The 17,026-nt window shown below is 35.7% G+C and overlaps 1 long non-coding RNA gene across 1 annotated transcript; it reads left to right on the plus strand.

Moving 5' to 3' along the window:
- The first annotated feature begins 921 nt into the window (after nucleotides 1-921).
- LOC117317071 lies at nucleotides 922-13,834 on the plus strand. The gene is made up of 4 exons (XR_004530088.1): nucleotides 922-961; nucleotides 6,756-6,928; nucleotides 7,479-7,588; nucleotides 9,779-13,834. It is a non-coding gene; the product is annotated as an uncharacterized LOC117317071 (long non-coding RNA).
- The last annotated feature ends 3,192 nt before the right edge of the window (nucleotides 13,835-17,026 follow it).

Here is a 17,026-nt window from a genome sequence, read left to right on the forward strand (position 1 = left end):
GGACACCGGTCCCTCTGGTCACCCTATTTTCACATTTTACCAAAATGGTCGCCATTTCCTGGCCTCTGATTGGTCCAAATTTAGATATTGTCTGATTTCAATGAAATAGGGGTATTATGGGACAGCAAATTCAACTTTATGGGTTTCATTTCCTTGGCAACAAGACAGTTTTACTTATTTTTGTTTAACGTCCTATTAAAAGCCAGGGTCATTTACAATATTTGTAAGGACGTGTTGGTTTTGGTGGTGGAGGAAAGCTGAAGTACCCGGAGGATAACCACTGACCTACGGTCAGTACAAGGTAACTGCCCCACGTCGGTTTCGAACTCGCATCCCTGAGATGGACAGCTAGTGATAAAATGTTGGGACACCTTAACCACTCGGCCCTGCGGCCCAACCTTTAACACAGTCTTCTCATTGGTTGAAATTTAGATATTGAGCGATTTTTGATGAAAACTGCTGAAACAGAGTTATCGCCCCTCACTACGCTTCATTCTTTCTGTGACATCCTTCAGGTGTCACCCAACTAGTTAATGTAATTTTAACACACTTATTTTTGGCCTCAAAGAACAAAAAACAAATTTAGATTGAATGTATCGTGGTAAAACAACTTTTACATAGCACACACCATACACACATACATGTACACACCAGAGACTTATCTCTGTACACACGGACCTGAGAATTTGTGACAGTCGACATGTATTTTGACATGACAGATCCCTGGTGTTCATCATAACCCCACCCCCTGTCATCATAACCCCCTCCCTCTCGTAGAAATAATATGCCTAACAAATTAGATCTATAAAATAATCGTTTTTCCCGCATTATTTTCTCTAGCCCGAGTTTAACCAGTTTTAACGCCGAACAACATTCGTATCGTGTGCAAACTTCCGGAACAGGTGGCGCTAGTATCACTTACTTCCGTTCTGAGATTTGAGAGGTTTATCGTGGAAAGAGGGTAAACACATGGATCCATATATTCTGATATATTGTTGTTGGTTTAAACATTTTCTATGTACTATTCAGCTATATTCACAGCTCAGTTTCAATTTCTCTTTATTTTGATCCATATTTTAACTTCTTATATTGAGTAGGGCAGATTTGATTCAATCGCTCATAATTGTATTCACCTGCTCCATAACATCAATGTAACACAACGTTGAGAATTCGTTAGGTTGGGTTGACCTGGCCACTATTTTAAGTATTAAGTGTTTATTTGTTTTCATTGTATTTATATCTGTGACAGCAAGAACATGTATTATTGTCCATTAGTTATGTTGTGAAATCTGCGAATATTGTGACAGAGGACCAGGGGAGATAATGCCAGTTTATGATTTAATTTGTCAAGTGTTAAAAGACAAATGATTTAATGATAAAGATTAATTGTTATCTCTGTGCCACTGTCACGGACTTGTGGGTTGTTTTTACTTTGCCGGTCCCCAGAAGTGTGTTCAATGTATAGTCAGACCATGTCTGTGGCCATAGTCACACACTTTTTGTATAATCAATCTGTGTCTGTGCCTGCTGTCGGGTATTATCAGTCTTAGCCTTAGCCCGAGTTTCCTCTGGCCCTGTCACCATGTCTGGTGTAGGGCCAGAGCGCACTACTATATGAAAACGTGGAATTCTCCGACACCGTTTGGTGTCGCTAAGAATCTGGTGCAAATACAATAAAATCGGGAGTGACATAACACCTACCTTACATATATGGATAAATGAGATATTTATTTACCCCAGAACACCCATTTAGTCCCACATAGGTGTTTTATTCCGTCCGTAGAGACCCTCGCTTTACGCTAGTCAAAATTTCATACTGTTGACCCGCCATTTTGTAAGTGATAGTACGACTAACCACCCGAATCGGAACGCAATGGACCAAAAAGACCACATATCAATTATTGTGTTTTTCTTCTTACATAGTTAAAATTAAGAAAACTAAGCTTATTATTTCCCAAAACCTGTTATATTCAATTCAAAAATTTATTATTTATAAACTATAAGCGGTAAAATATATAAAAATAAATGTTGTATTTTTTTTTCTTTTCGCTCCATCGCGCACTGATCAGGGTAATTAGGCCGCCCACGACCTACATAGTTAGCAATATGGCGTCGAGTCAAGTATGAAATTTTCACTAGCGTAAAGCGAGGGTCTATACGGATGGAATAAAACACCTATGTGGGACTAAATGGGTGTTCTGAAGTAAATAAATATCTCATTTATCCATATATGTAAGGTAGGTGTTATGTCACTCCCGATTTTATTGTATTTGCACCAGATTCTTAGCGACACCAAACGGTGTCGGAGAATTCCACGTTTTCATATAGTAGTGCGCTCTGGCCCTACACCAGACATAGTGACAGGGCCAGAGAAAACTCGGGCTATCTTAGCCTGAGTTTCCTCTGGCCCTGACACTCCTATAATATATATAAGAGGCCGCTGGTCTACTCTTTTTCTATCGGATATGATTTTGCTGACTGCGACTTCTTATTTCCGAAGCACTAATTCTTTGATGCAGCTTGCGCCTGAAATGCAGGCGCAACGAAATATGCTTGAAAAAAACACTTAAGTGGTTGACAGGTCATTACAACGATGTCTACGCATCATTCATGCAATATATATCCCATATGTATGTCACAGACACAAAATCCATGTCCATTTCGTTGTAGCACTTTTCTAGTCGGTTTTAAAATGTAGGACATGGCTTGTAATCCATTTTTGTATTAACCAGCAAATCACATGGTATTTCTACTTTCATTACCGGCAGTATTGTCTGCTTGAGCTCTTCTTTGCTTCGGAAGAAGAAAACTTCATAATTTGTGTGTTTGCTACAAAATTCTTCTCATTTAATCATGGAATTATGGAAAGGAATATATATTGGACCCTTTTAGTCATTTAAATGTAAGTTGACACGCTATATTTTTTCAAAATATGAACTTTGAAAATTTCATCGTCAGCATCCGGAAAATCAGCTATGGGCAGCTAGAGGTTACACGGCGCCTGTCAAAAGTATCTCGCTGTGTAAAACCTCTAACATTGTTGGAGTAGCCCTGACACCATGTCTGATGTAGGGCCAGAGCACACTACTATGAAAACGTGGAATTCTCCGACAAAATCGGGCATGTTAGACACCGTAATTGGTATACCGTATTTGACCTAATAAGGGCGCCCCTACCTTTTTTCAAGGAAATAAATCTTTGACTAAGTGTCAAAATGGTGTTCAAAAGTGATAATTCATGTGAAATGTTTTGCTACTTTATGTGTTCAATTTTCTTCAGCATATTAAGTAACTGGAACACAAGTTTTCGCCACATTTTGTCTATTCTTACAGATGACTTCGGTGCAAAGAGCACCCAAAACTAAACACACATACAAATATTAACTTACCATCTTTATTTGAAGATAAAGTAAAAGACTTCATTCTTGTTGATAAATAACTTTTGTTCAGAACAGAAAGCTAGTAAATCAATTATTAGGTCAAAGAAAACAATGTCTGATATGATCTGGGAAATCACCTGTGTCTATAAATATAACAAAAGAGTTCCATTTGAACATAAATGATGGAACACACGTTCTTTGGTCTAAAGATCAGCTGGCATGGTTTACAAGTTTACAGGAATATTCAAGTGATGTTTAAGCTTAATATATGATAATGAATAGATATCTTCACCTGGAATATTTTTATGACTGAATATTTTACCATTTCCACAGCCTTGGGTATTCTGCTATAAGGTATAGTCTGTTTCATAAAACTTCAGAATAACTAATCTTAATAAGGGCGCCCCCACTGTCAATTACTCGCGCCCTGTGCCCTTATTTGGTCAAATATGGTATGTAGGTCGCGGTTGGTCTAATCGCCCTAATCAGTGCGCGATGGAGAGAAAAGAAAAAAATACAACATTTATTAGTAGTACTGTCACTTACAAAATGGCATCCAACAGTGTGAAATTTTGACCTAGCTTAAAACGAGGGTATATGGACAAAATGGGTGTTTTGGGGTAAATAGATATCCCATCTATCCATATGGTAGGTGTTAAGTCACGCCCAATTTTATTGCGTTTGTACCGAAATCTTTGCGACACAGTGTACTGTTGGAGAATTCCACGTTTTCATATAGTAGTGCATTCTGGCCCTACACCAGACGCAGTGTAAGGGCCAGAGGAAACTCTGGCTATATCAGTCTGTGTCTGTGAACCATTAATTGTTAAACATGCCACACTCCGCTTGTTGTTTTCTTAGCAAATACTACAAACTTGAAGAGAATATCTTGATGATTATTTTTAAATTAACACCCATCCGTTCATTGTTTATTTTCAAATGAATTGTACGTCCTTAACTGCATAAGCAAGCTATTGCCATTGTCAATATGAACTTTATTGGTGGCCTTTCCATACTTTCCGACCATCACTTGTTAGCTAATATAAACTGTCACAGGTATGAAAACAAATTGCCAGTATAAGGGACATATAATCAGCTGTATTATGTTTGTTTTCCTATGTTAAGTGTTATAATGGTTAGCAAAAAAATGACAACCACACAACCAACTCCGATAAACAAAACCTGAACTGGATAACTGACTCGGACTAACCAAACTGAACTAGATAACTGACTTGGACTAACTGATCATCACCTGTTACTGGATAACTTAGTCAGACTAACCGATCTGTAACCAGATAACTGACTCAGACTAACCGATCTGACTCAGACTAACCGATCTGTAACCAGATAACTGACTCGGACTAACCAATCTGTAACCAGATAACTGAGTTAGACTAACCAAACTGTAACTAGATAACTGACTTGGACTAACTGATCATCACCTGTTACTGGATAACTTAGTCAGACTAACTGATCTGTAACCCGATAACTGACTCGGACTAACCGATCTGTAACCAGATAACTGAGTCAGACTAACCAATCTGTAACCAGATAACTGACTCGGACTAACCGATCTGTAACCCGATAACTGAGTCAGACTAACTGATCTGTAACCAGATAACTGACTCGGACTAACCAATCTGTAACCAGATAACTAACTCGGACTAACCGATCTGTAACCAGATAACTGAGTCAGACTAACCGATCTGTAACCAGATAACTGACTCGGACTAACCGATCTGTAACCCGATAACTGACTCGGACTAACCGATCTGTAACCAGATAACTGAGTCAGACTAACCAATCTGTAACCAGATAACTGACTCGGACTAACCGATCTGTAACCCGATAACTGACTCGTACTAACCGATCAGATCTGTAACCAGATAACTGACTCGGACTAACCGATCTGTAACCCGATAACTGACTCAGGACTAACCGATCTGTAACCAGATAACTGACTCGGACTAACCAATCTGTAACCCAATAACTGACTTGGACTAACCAATCTGTAACCAGATAACTGACTCGGACTAACCAATCTGTAACCAGATAACTGACTCGTACTAACCAATCTGTAACCCGATAACTGACTCTGACTAACCAATCTGTAACCAGATAACTGACTCAGACTAACCAATCTGTAACCAGATAACTGACTCAGACTAACCAATCTGTAACCAGATAACTTACTCGGACTAACCAATCTGTAATATAACCAGATAACTGATCTGACTAACCAATCTGTAACCAGCTATATATAACTGACTCTGACTAACTGAACACTAACTAGATAACTGACGTCGACTCTAACTATCCGATCTGTAACCAGATAATTATAACCAACTGGGACTAACCAATCTGAAACAAGATAAATGACTCACACAAACCAATCTGTAACCTGATAACTGACTCTGACTGAATAATCTGTAACCTGATAACTGACTCTGACTAAATAATCTGTAACCAGATAACTGTCTCAGACTAACTGAACTGTAACTGGATAAATGTCTTGGTTTAACAGAACTGTAACCAGATAACCAGCCTTTAGTGTTGAACTCTTAGTTTATATACTGAGATTTCATCAGAGGAAGAGGGGCTTTTGCTGTCACAGTCTGACAGTTGTAATGCTTACAAGACAACATTGATTAGGTCTGTCAGGAGTTGCTAACCAAACTCTAAATCAGGTATCCAGTTATCCAGCACTACTATATCTATACACCTATTTTCATACTTTTCTTTACTCACAAATTTTCATTTGAACTCATGTATCATTCCAGTCGGAATCCTCAATTGTTTTATAGTTTGCTTTATATTTGAGAGGATTTTCAGGTTTAAACAGAATTCTAAAGTACTACAGTTCTTAATTTTAAAGTACTAAACAACTTGCATTTCGATAGATTCACTCCATTAGCTCCATTTGACTTTTCTGGGGTTTTTTACCACTCAAAAAAGATTTTGCATGGATGAAGACAAAGATTTTGAGATTTTTCAGTTATAATCAAGCTTTGAAAAGAGAGCTTGACAAATTGACAATTCAGATTAATGGACAATTTCCACTAAAGATACATTACTGTTTTTTACATGTATCCAAGTTGCATTTGACTGTCAACAAATTACATGTAATAGAACAATAATCGATGGTTAAAACTTGAGTTAATCAATGTAAACAAACTTTTTATGATACAGTGTACTGTAACAAATGTAGAAGTACCGAAACATCTTGATACATATTACCAAAAACATGAATATTTTTCTCTAGCTGTTATATATACCAGTAGTTATAATCCATGGTTTTGAAAAAAAAAACCTAAAACCATATTCTGTTGAAATATTGTGTATGTTCATGAATATGATATATAGACTTTTATTACAGGAGCACTAGTTTGCAGTGTTTAAGACACAAAAAGCAAAATGGCCCGTGGACAACAGAAAATACAGTCTCAACAGAAGAATGCTGAAAAGCAGGCCAAACTAAAGAAGGGACAAGCTCAAGATTCCAAGAAGGCTGCTGCTGCAGCGCTCGTATACAAGTGTACTGTCTGTATGGTGGGTCTGCTTTCCTTCTCATTCATGATATTCTGTGTATTTTAAACATTTTGTAATTAACAAGTTTATAATAAACAACTTTCTCTGATTCAAATGTCAAGACTCGAGAGGCTTTCTTGACTTTTGGCAATTTAACTGTCATATCAGCATTGGTCAGAAATCTGAAAAGTCCAAGCATATATCCAAAACACAGATGTGTCTCTTCAAACCAATGATCAAAAGCTATGGCTGGGTGATTAGATGCCATGGATTGTGAGTTCGAGGCCCAGTCTGGGCACAAGTCATAGAATTCTTTTATTCAACACAGCACAATTACGACAAAATATTTGTAATATGTGTACCTTTCACATCCATGTATATTGCAATCTATAAACTCATAGCATCTAATAGGCAATTGGAAATATGATAAAGTATTAAATGTTTTTACGGCACTAGCTATATATATATATTGATAAAATTTCCCCCCAATAAGGAACTTGTTTATGAACATAAAAAAAAAATATAAATCGTCAATCTGTATATATATATATCGAGTAATTGTGTTTTGCAGTCACAGATGCCCGACCCTAAGACATACAGACAACATTTTGAGATGAAGCATCCCAAGCATCCTCTTCCAGATTGTCTGAAGGATGCGTAGTTGTATTTATCGGATATAAGGTGAGTGATTCGGGATAACAATTGATCTTGTGATAACTAGATATGATATCATAGAATGTTTCATTTTACTAGTTTTATGGACATAAACTATTTGAACAGTAAACTACCGAGTAATAGACAGCTAGTAGAAAACTTTATAAACATATTCCCCTATAGCTTCAGGGCCCTGGAATATAAAACAAACTGAAGTCTAAAATCATATGAAGTTCTGACTTATCCAATCACAGATAAATACATGAAAAGTAACGTCATCATATTTGATTGGTTATTAAGCAAATATATAACGCACTTCATGCATAATATTTATCACAGAGACTTGGCACAAACTTCCAACTCCTTCCAGTAGTCCAATGTATTATATGTATCAAGAGTAGTACCTTCCCAGAGGAGGAAAATGTGAAGTTTTAGGTGAAAGTAATGAAAAGCGTCAGTAGACTCCTTTATAATTGTACTAGTGTTATAATATTTGGTTTAAGGATTGCTGTGATGTGGGGTTAATGACTTGCTTCCTGGAGTTGAATATGTTTCATAATAATGATAATTTCATTGCTTTCTACAATGCAAAAACTAATTTGAGCTACGTCTGTTTTACCTTTAAATATTGCAATATATTTTGTTAACATATTGGAGTACATGTATTCCAATATAGATTCCAGTTGCTGAATTCACTCCGTAATTCTAGTGTGACGTATAGTGATATACAAAGTGAGGCAAGCTTTGTACTGATAATGGTACTCTTGTTTAATGTACAATCTTACAACAAGTGTACACATGAAGAAACTGGCCAAATATTAGGTAAATTATGCCTATGGCATTATAAATTCAAAACATGTGCTTAATATACTCCTGAATGGCAGTCAGGCCACTGATTATCAGGCCAAATACATGGATTTGACACTTTTGTTTAGGTCTACAGAAGGCAGTAGAGGGGAGACAACTCTTGTTTGCACTGAGGTTAATTATAGGACTGAAAAATTATTTTAAAGAAAAAAATTATAAGTCACTTTTTGTCATAGCTTGTTAGTCAGAAATATACTAAGGGTACTGGTACTCAAGGCATTGGTTTAATTTGGAGTACTGGTACTCAAGGCATTGGTTTAATTTGGAGTACTGGTACTCAAGGCATTGGTTTAATTTGGAGTACTGGTACTCAAGGCATTGGTTTAATTTGCCATAATAAATCTGTAGGGACCTAGACAATTTTAATTATTTACTTACAGGAAAACACTAGCTATGTAACTAGTAGTGTGAGTAACTTCAGAGGGGGGAGTAGCCAATACCAGACAAGATCAGTGGGTTATCTTAGTGTGGAACTTGGCATTGAGTATGGATACCCCAGAGGTATATATATTTATATGCCGGGCAGTTAGAGCAGATAAACTAATTACAGGCTGGAGATAATACTAGTAACGCAGCATACTAAAGCATTACCATTTAGTAGGAACTTTATTTGTTGTCTGCTAGTTTCTATCCTATGGCAGGGTCTTCTTCAGGACCTTTTGAGTTCCTAATAGATTTTGGTTTTGTGTATGATACCAGTATTCTCGCCTCCAGAACTTTCGTAGTCTCTGGGTTATCACTTAGTACGTGTTCATATTTCTTAATTGTTTTTTCTATCGGCGGATTCTGAGGATTGTACGGTAGTACAAATGCTATGACTGTCTGGTTCCCAGTTTTGGTCCGGTTGTCCAAAAGGCTATCACAGTACACTTGACTAGCCATAGCGATGGTGTTGTCAAGGAATGGTTCAGGATAGTCTCTCTTTATGAATCTATCTTTCCGTGTCATTGTTGCATAGTTTACAAGTAAGACCTGCACATATGCATATGGTATGTTGTCTCTCTGATGTTTCAGATGACAACTTCTATAGTGTAGGCACTGGAAGGCATTGGTTGGTTTATTATGTATCAGGATACCCAAAGTGCCGTTATCCATGAGATAGATGGCTGATAACTGTCAGCATTGCACCTAAAGAAAAGAATAAAAAATTCAATTGATTGTGGAAAATTACTTTAATTAAATGATCTAATTTTAAGTATTAATGTAAAATTTGCAATTTGATTTCAAAAAATTGATACTATAGTGTGTGGTAGTAATTTTCGTTTTGTGTGTATCTCTATCAGTTTGTATTTGGATATCATTGCAGCTGTATTCCCGATATTATGCATTTTATTTTACTTTTGTTTTCAGATGACTGAATGCAAGTACCTGATTCCATTGTGGGATGTGAAAGATTTCTTTGAGTTCAAACATACTTTTATATGTCATCAAAATATGATGTTTGGAACTGAACTATTCAATGGTAGCAGAAAATAACAAGACGAAATTCATTTGACAAATAGTGTGTGTGATTAATTATTGATAAATCTTTGTGAAAACAGAAAGAAATAATATGAAGAAAATACATCTACCAGCAACAAGAATGTTTTTTTTAAACTGAAATGAAAGTATCTGATCACACTTATATCATTAAAAAGGGAAACAGTTTTAACTGATCAGGACCAAAACATGCATTTTGCATCAAAATTATCAACTCAAGATTTCCATTTTCTTTCTTTTTTAAAAAAATTATTTGATGGTATTGCATTTTTTCCTAAGACGTTTGTTGTATTGTGGTTTCTGGATAACATTTGACAATACGATAGGATCTTTAAAGCAGCCAGGATCTTTAAAGAAACGAGGATCTTTAAAGAGACCAGGATTTTTAAAGAGACCAGGATTGTTAAAGAGACCAGGATCTTTAAAGAGGCCAGGATCTTTAAAAAGACCAGGATTTTTAAAGAGACCAGGATCTTTAAAGAAAACAGGATCTTTAAAAAGACCAGGATTTTTAAAGCAGCCAGGATATTTAAAGTGGTCAATGTCCTTAAAGTGATAAGGATCTTTAAAGCGATCAGCTGGATGTGTAGATTTTCATGTAGAGCAATATTATTCCTGAATTCCTGTCCTTAAGTAAAATGAATGTAGACATACAAATTTAAGTGTCTAATGATCAGGCTTTCTATAATGTTAGAAACTTCACATGTGTTCTAATTGAAATGCATTTTCTACTAATTATGTAAATCTACTTTATTATTGCATGCATACTCTTGTGTAAAATGTTTTGTTGGATTTTGTCAAAGGGTTTTATTTCCTTATGCTAGATATAGTATTTTTACTTTGTTGACGTACAGTGTACAAGGTTGAAGTTCAATCACACGTATACAGAAATGTATATTAAAACGTTCTTTCTCTGTAGTTTTAGTTCTAGTTGTCCCTTGACATTTAAGGGATATGTAAACACACAAGTCAAATTTTTGCTGAATGTTTCATAATGTAATATTAACAAATATAATGCAGATGTTATATAATTTATGATCACATAAGAGATGTTTTGTAATGAAAATTGGGGAAAACAAAAATCCAGGATGTTCAAATTATAGTATATCATAATTTTTCAGCTATTAAACTTTTAAAAAAGTAATGTTTGTTTGATAATGGGTGTGATTGACATGGTGTCCAATTTAAATCACAGAATGTTTGAGAAAAGATCTATTCTTAATTGTAAATACATCATTTAGGTTGAGGTACACATTAAACAGTGTTCGTCAAATAAATTAGTAGTGTAGTGTTTACTGACACAGGGACTTGGCAGATGTATTATATGTAGGTATATGGATCATTGTGTTGGAAATTTGGACCAAGTCCCTGTGTTACAGGACATTAAATATTGTTGTTAACAACGTTAACATTTCTCAACTGTTTCGACCCATCTTGGATATTTTCACATTAACCTTGAACCAGTTGCTTTATTACCATCATTGGAATTTTTGGGTAATTATGGCCATGTATCTTTATATATTTATGCAATGTCCATAGAATATTTTTGTTATTGGGTAATGCTCCACAATTTCATTTATACAGCGCATGGCAAAAAGAATCCAACAAGCATAAGAAATACCAATTTCACAGCTTTTACACTGGTTTGGGATGCCGGTTCAGTTGCCTCATTTAAGGAAAATTTTTGAATGGCAAATTGAGAAAAAAAAATTCAAGAAATATTGGGAATTTGGCTTAAATATGAATTCATTTCAGTTAGGAATTATACTTATCATCAGCCCCAAAATGTCAACGGAAAAACAAGTAAACATTTCCACATACATATTCATGAATTCTTTAATGAAAATTTAACTGAAAGACTGCTGATTGCATCATCATTGCTTAGATGTATGGTAATTGGGCTAAATCATTTAACCTAGAGTTGTATCCATCTGTTGTATGCATGTATCTGTTGTAATGTAATGACTCAGAGGAGAGGACATTGTGAAGTGTAGCTATCTAACTATGTTCAGTCGGGGAAGAAAAAAATAAGTATATTTAATTTTCCTGGTAATCTATAACTTTTTGTGAGTTTATTCTTGAAGTATTCATGTACAGTCTTGTGTACATACTTATTTCATTTGATAAATTTTGTTTTCTGTTTTATTGATAGATATATATCTGGGTAAAGATTTTCTAAAATCAAGTTTGTAGCAATGGCAAGTTGATATATGATCCTGTGGAGAAGTCTGATATTTCAATCATAATATATATAAATGCATGTCATATAGGTGTGGTATTATGGTTGACATCAAAGTGTTGTCAAGTTTTTGTTTATAACACTAGATTGACCTTGAAGGGTCAAGTTGTCTTTCTAGTGGTTGATATCATTAGAGTGACCTTGAAGGGTCAAGCTGTCAATTGATAAAACTAGAGGAATCTTTAAGGTTCAAGCTTTCCTTGTAGTAGTTGATAACACTAGTGACCTTGAAGGGTCAAGTTGTCTTTCTAGTGATTGATAAAACTAGAGGAATCTTTAAGGGTCAAGCTTTCCTTGTAGTAGTTGATAACACTAGTGACCTTGAAGGGTCAAGTTGTCTTTGTAGTGATTGATAAAACTTTCTTTGTAGTACTTGATAACACTAGAGGATACTATTATATGGAATAGCTAAATATAGGGTAAAAGTTTGATTCAAAAAGACTTTATAGGACCTTTGAGCTATTGCAAAACAAGAACTCATTGCCAAGCAGGGGCTTATTGCTTAGCAGGGACGTCTTATTGGCGGAGCAGGGGCTTACTGTAAGTCGATGGTATATTAAAGGTAAATAACGGTGGAAAATAGTTATCCACAAACTTTGTCATCCTGTATTTGTATAACTACTGACATGATTGTATCTCCAAATGACCATTTTTCCAAAGATAACTTTTCTGTTGAATATGTTGTATCTATTATTATTTCTAGTCTTGCCTTCAATGTGGAGCAAAGAAACTTCAATCTGTTGTTTTTTTCCCCCAGAATTAACATAGATACTGAATCTCTTGAAGGGGATGGGTAAAATATTATTAATTAACTTCGATCTTGGGAAGGAGAGGAGAGAGTAGACTAATATATATTGTATGTTTCCTACCACTAACACATTCCTTGGTCCACAATACAAAATAACTTGATTACCTTATTTGGCTAACATATACCATTAAGTATGTATATTATAAAAATTAAATATGGATAAAGCCTCCACCTATGCAGGTATTTATGCTTGTGAATTTTCACAAAAATCTTATATAAATTTATGTTGCCTGCTAATAATAAATGCACATTTCTTACCAATGAACTGATACGCCTTTACCTTGTACAGTGTATGTGTCATGTTTTATAATTTTGGACCTAATGTGTCGGCTTGTTCTGTAAGGCGTTTTGCTTATTTCAGAATTCAGCTCATTGCTTATCACAGATAGGATTTATGTTATAAGTAGTTTATTTCAAGAATTATTTTTTCTGATAAGAAAAAAGAGGATCTTTTGGAAAATAGTTGATTATGATAGAAATTAAGTGTCTTAAAATTCATTTTTCAGAATTTCATTGTGCACCCTCAATAATGTATTCCAATATATAGACCACAGTGCTGTAGACAACCTTTTTAAAGACCAAAGTGGTTGGTTTCTTAAATTGTTTTTCATGACTAGATAGTTTTTGACATAAATTTTTATTACCACTCTCTGGGATTTTTTCCTGTACGATTATAAAACCTTGACCATCATATATCTTGGAAATAAAGTCTGGTAAAGAAGAAAGACTTTTTTTAAATGATATAGAAAGCCACTTCACATAATAACAAGGTTGTAAATTAAGCCGCTGTATTGTGTAGGTAGCAAATTGTTCAGTTGTAATGAGTCTACACGTTTCCTTTATTGGTGCAATTTGTCAATAAAAGGTATTTTATATTAAATTAATGTTGTTTGTTTTGCATGTTACATACTTAATTGGTAGCCCAAGAGGTCATGACATTCTAAAATATTCGCCATTAGTCAGTTATTGACTGGTTACCTTCATTTTACCTTTACTTCCTTTGAGGCACGACAGTGTTGTAGTAGGACGCATTGCTACTTTGTACGTGACCAAAGGGTCACTAGTTCGAGTCCCTACACCGCGCTGTGTTGTATCCATGAACAAGATACTTTACTCTGTTGTGTTCCAGTAGACTGGGCTGTAAACGAGTACGTGATATGGCAATGCAAGAAATGTCGTGTGTAAGCTGGCGCCTAAATGGCAGCTCCGGACTGTATGTTCCCCAGGGAGTGGAGACATTAGCTGGTTGCTTAAGGGGCATCTAAACAGCAAATCCAGTCAAAACAGTGATATTTTGCAGGCTTATGAATTTCTACTATGGTGCAAATTAACAGAAATAATTTTATGAACTTTTAGTATGTATCATTACAAACTGTGGGACTTGCTGTTGACATGTAATTTGTTAAGCTGTTTGAATGACATCACAAAAATATGGCATATAAGGAGGTATTTCAAGCGTCAAAAATGCTCTTATTAGACACTATAAAAAAGCTCGCAAAATGGTAAGAAGACTTGAGATTGGGGTAAAAATACATCTATTTCTAAAAAAGGCCATGAACTCTCCAGTTAAATAATTTGATTTAAAAAGGTCCTTGCTATGATCAGATCTTAAAAAGTATGATAAAAATGCTCCTTTATTTCAACTTCTTCTCCAAAACCGGTGAAACAAATTCGATGAATTTGGCAGGAAGCTTCTATCGCTAAAAGACAACCAAAATTGTGAATTATATGCATGGTCCCTACCCCTAGGGGCCTGAGGGGCAGGGCCAAAAAGGGTCAAATTGACTAAAACTTCAAAAATCTTCTTCTTTACGCTCAGATATGGTTGAATCAAACACACTCCATAGTTGGAAGAGTCTTAGGGTTCTTTACAAAAATTGTGAATTTCATGACCCTGGGGTCTCTAGTTTGCCCCTGGAGATGAGGTTAACTTTACTATAGTTTATATAGAGGAATCACAATTTTGACTATTATTTGTTGTATTTGTATTGGAATTCATACTAACTTGGTTAACATTATTAGCAAGGTTGACAATTTGATGGTATGCACATGTTGGCCCTGACTGACCCCCAGGGGCTGATGGGCGGGCCGCGCTAAAAAGGGTCAAATTGACTGCGCTTTCAAAAATCTTCTTCTCAAGACACAAATAGGGATAGAATCAAATAATCTTCATAGATTGAAGGGTTTTAAGGTGCCTTACTAAAATTGTGAATTTCATGTCCCTTAGGTCTCACGTTTGTCCCTGAGGAGGGGGTTAACTTTACTATAGTTTATAAAGGGAAATCACATTTTTGACTATTATTTGTTGGATTTGTATTGGAATTTAAGCAATGAACAGCTTGGCTATTTTTCAGGTTTGGTCATTTGGGTGACTTATATTAGAATTGTGACATGCTACACCTTAACACAAAGTAACTCTATAGAAGAAACTGATAGCATCGATTCTACAGCAAATCATTTAATTGGTGAGTGTAAGAAACTACATGTCTAAACATTTTTGTGCAAAGTAGATTAAGGGTTAATGACCATGGATAATGATGTGTGAACCGGTTTGAGGCGGTCATGTTGCTATGAAATCATACTTACTATCTTCTATCTCTACTACTGTACAACACAAGGAAACGTTAAACATGAGAGTTACCTCTCTTCATCCGATGATAGTTTTAGAAATAATTCTACACATATAGACACACGATATTTATATAAAAAAAAAACCTGTTTGTTGTGTTTATCAACCCTAAACAACCTGGTTCATTTTGAGCCATAATTTTTTTTGTAGCAGCTGGTGGCTATCTGACTCGAACACGTACAGAAGACTCCTAGTATGCTTTGGGTAAAGTGTGTTATCCATAGACACAACCAAAACAGCACCTGACGGCGAATATAAAATTATCTGTCCCTACTTCTATATCAACTAAAAATACTAACTAGAAACAGGCGCCTGTGGTTTGTTAAATGGAGGGGAAATAAACCCAGACGTACAGGGGACGGCAGACTTAAAAACCGGGAACTTCTACGCTGTATACACATGGAGATATATGTGAAGGCAAGACCCTTATGTTAAAGAAGAATGGTCAGCTTAATCAATATATTTATAGATTTGTGATATTTCGCGAGATTCACATTGACATTTGTACCTGATGCGAGTTGTGAAATATGATCTGCTATTAGTCGGTCACATTTGGTTTCTTGTATTTTGACCGTTAGCATAACCTAAAGCATCGCTATAATGCTTGCATGACTAGAAATAGTTATCTTATGTCGACCAATATTCGTGTTGATCTGTGCCATTTGATGATATACGTACAATGTATATCATATCGAGAGATATGTTTACTCAATCGGACATGTGACCTTTGGTGAAGGCGAAGTCATTTCAGATAAAATAGGAACAATGTCGTTTGGATCGCTTAACCAACAAATCTACATTCTCTCTGGTGACTACTGGGTCATGTAATTGGAAAAGGATAAAGAAAAGAAGTAGTACATGTAAAAAATGAGTCTTCTAATTATTAATGAAATGTCCGTAATTCTTCTTTATCTCGTGTTTACTAGACAATGTCTCGCGTACATGATACATGTACTTGGTTTGTTTTTGTTTAACGTCCTATTAACGTACAGCCAGGGTCATTTTAGGACGTGCCAGGTTTTGGAGGTGGAGGAAAGCCGGAGTACCCGGAGAAAAACCACCGGCCTAAAGTCAGTACCTGGCAACTGTCCACGTAGGTTTCGAACTCGCAACCCAGAGGTGGAGGGCTAGTGATAAAGTGTCATTTTAACTCGTGCACACGATATACTGAATTGTTAACTCATGCGCGCGATATACTGTACTAATTTGTGCTCACAACATAACCAACTCGTGCATACGATATAGTAAACTGCGTTTACAGCATAGTTAATCAATGTTGATAAAATATTATCTAGTGCGCACGATAATATGTGTCCCAAAAGGAATATCAATCAAATATCACGCACAAAACACACGCGCCCGAACGCACCAAAACATAATATCTATTTCTTCAAAGTTTTACTTTTACATATGATGAGATGATTTACGGGGCAAAATTGAGAA

Source organism: Pecten maximus, chromosome 18, assembly GCF_902652985.1.
Source record: "Pecten maximus chromosome 18, xPecMax1.1, whole genome shotgun sequence".
Lineage (NCBI taxonomy): Eukaryota > Metazoa > Mollusca > Bivalvia > Pectinida > Pectinidae > Pecten > Pecten maximus.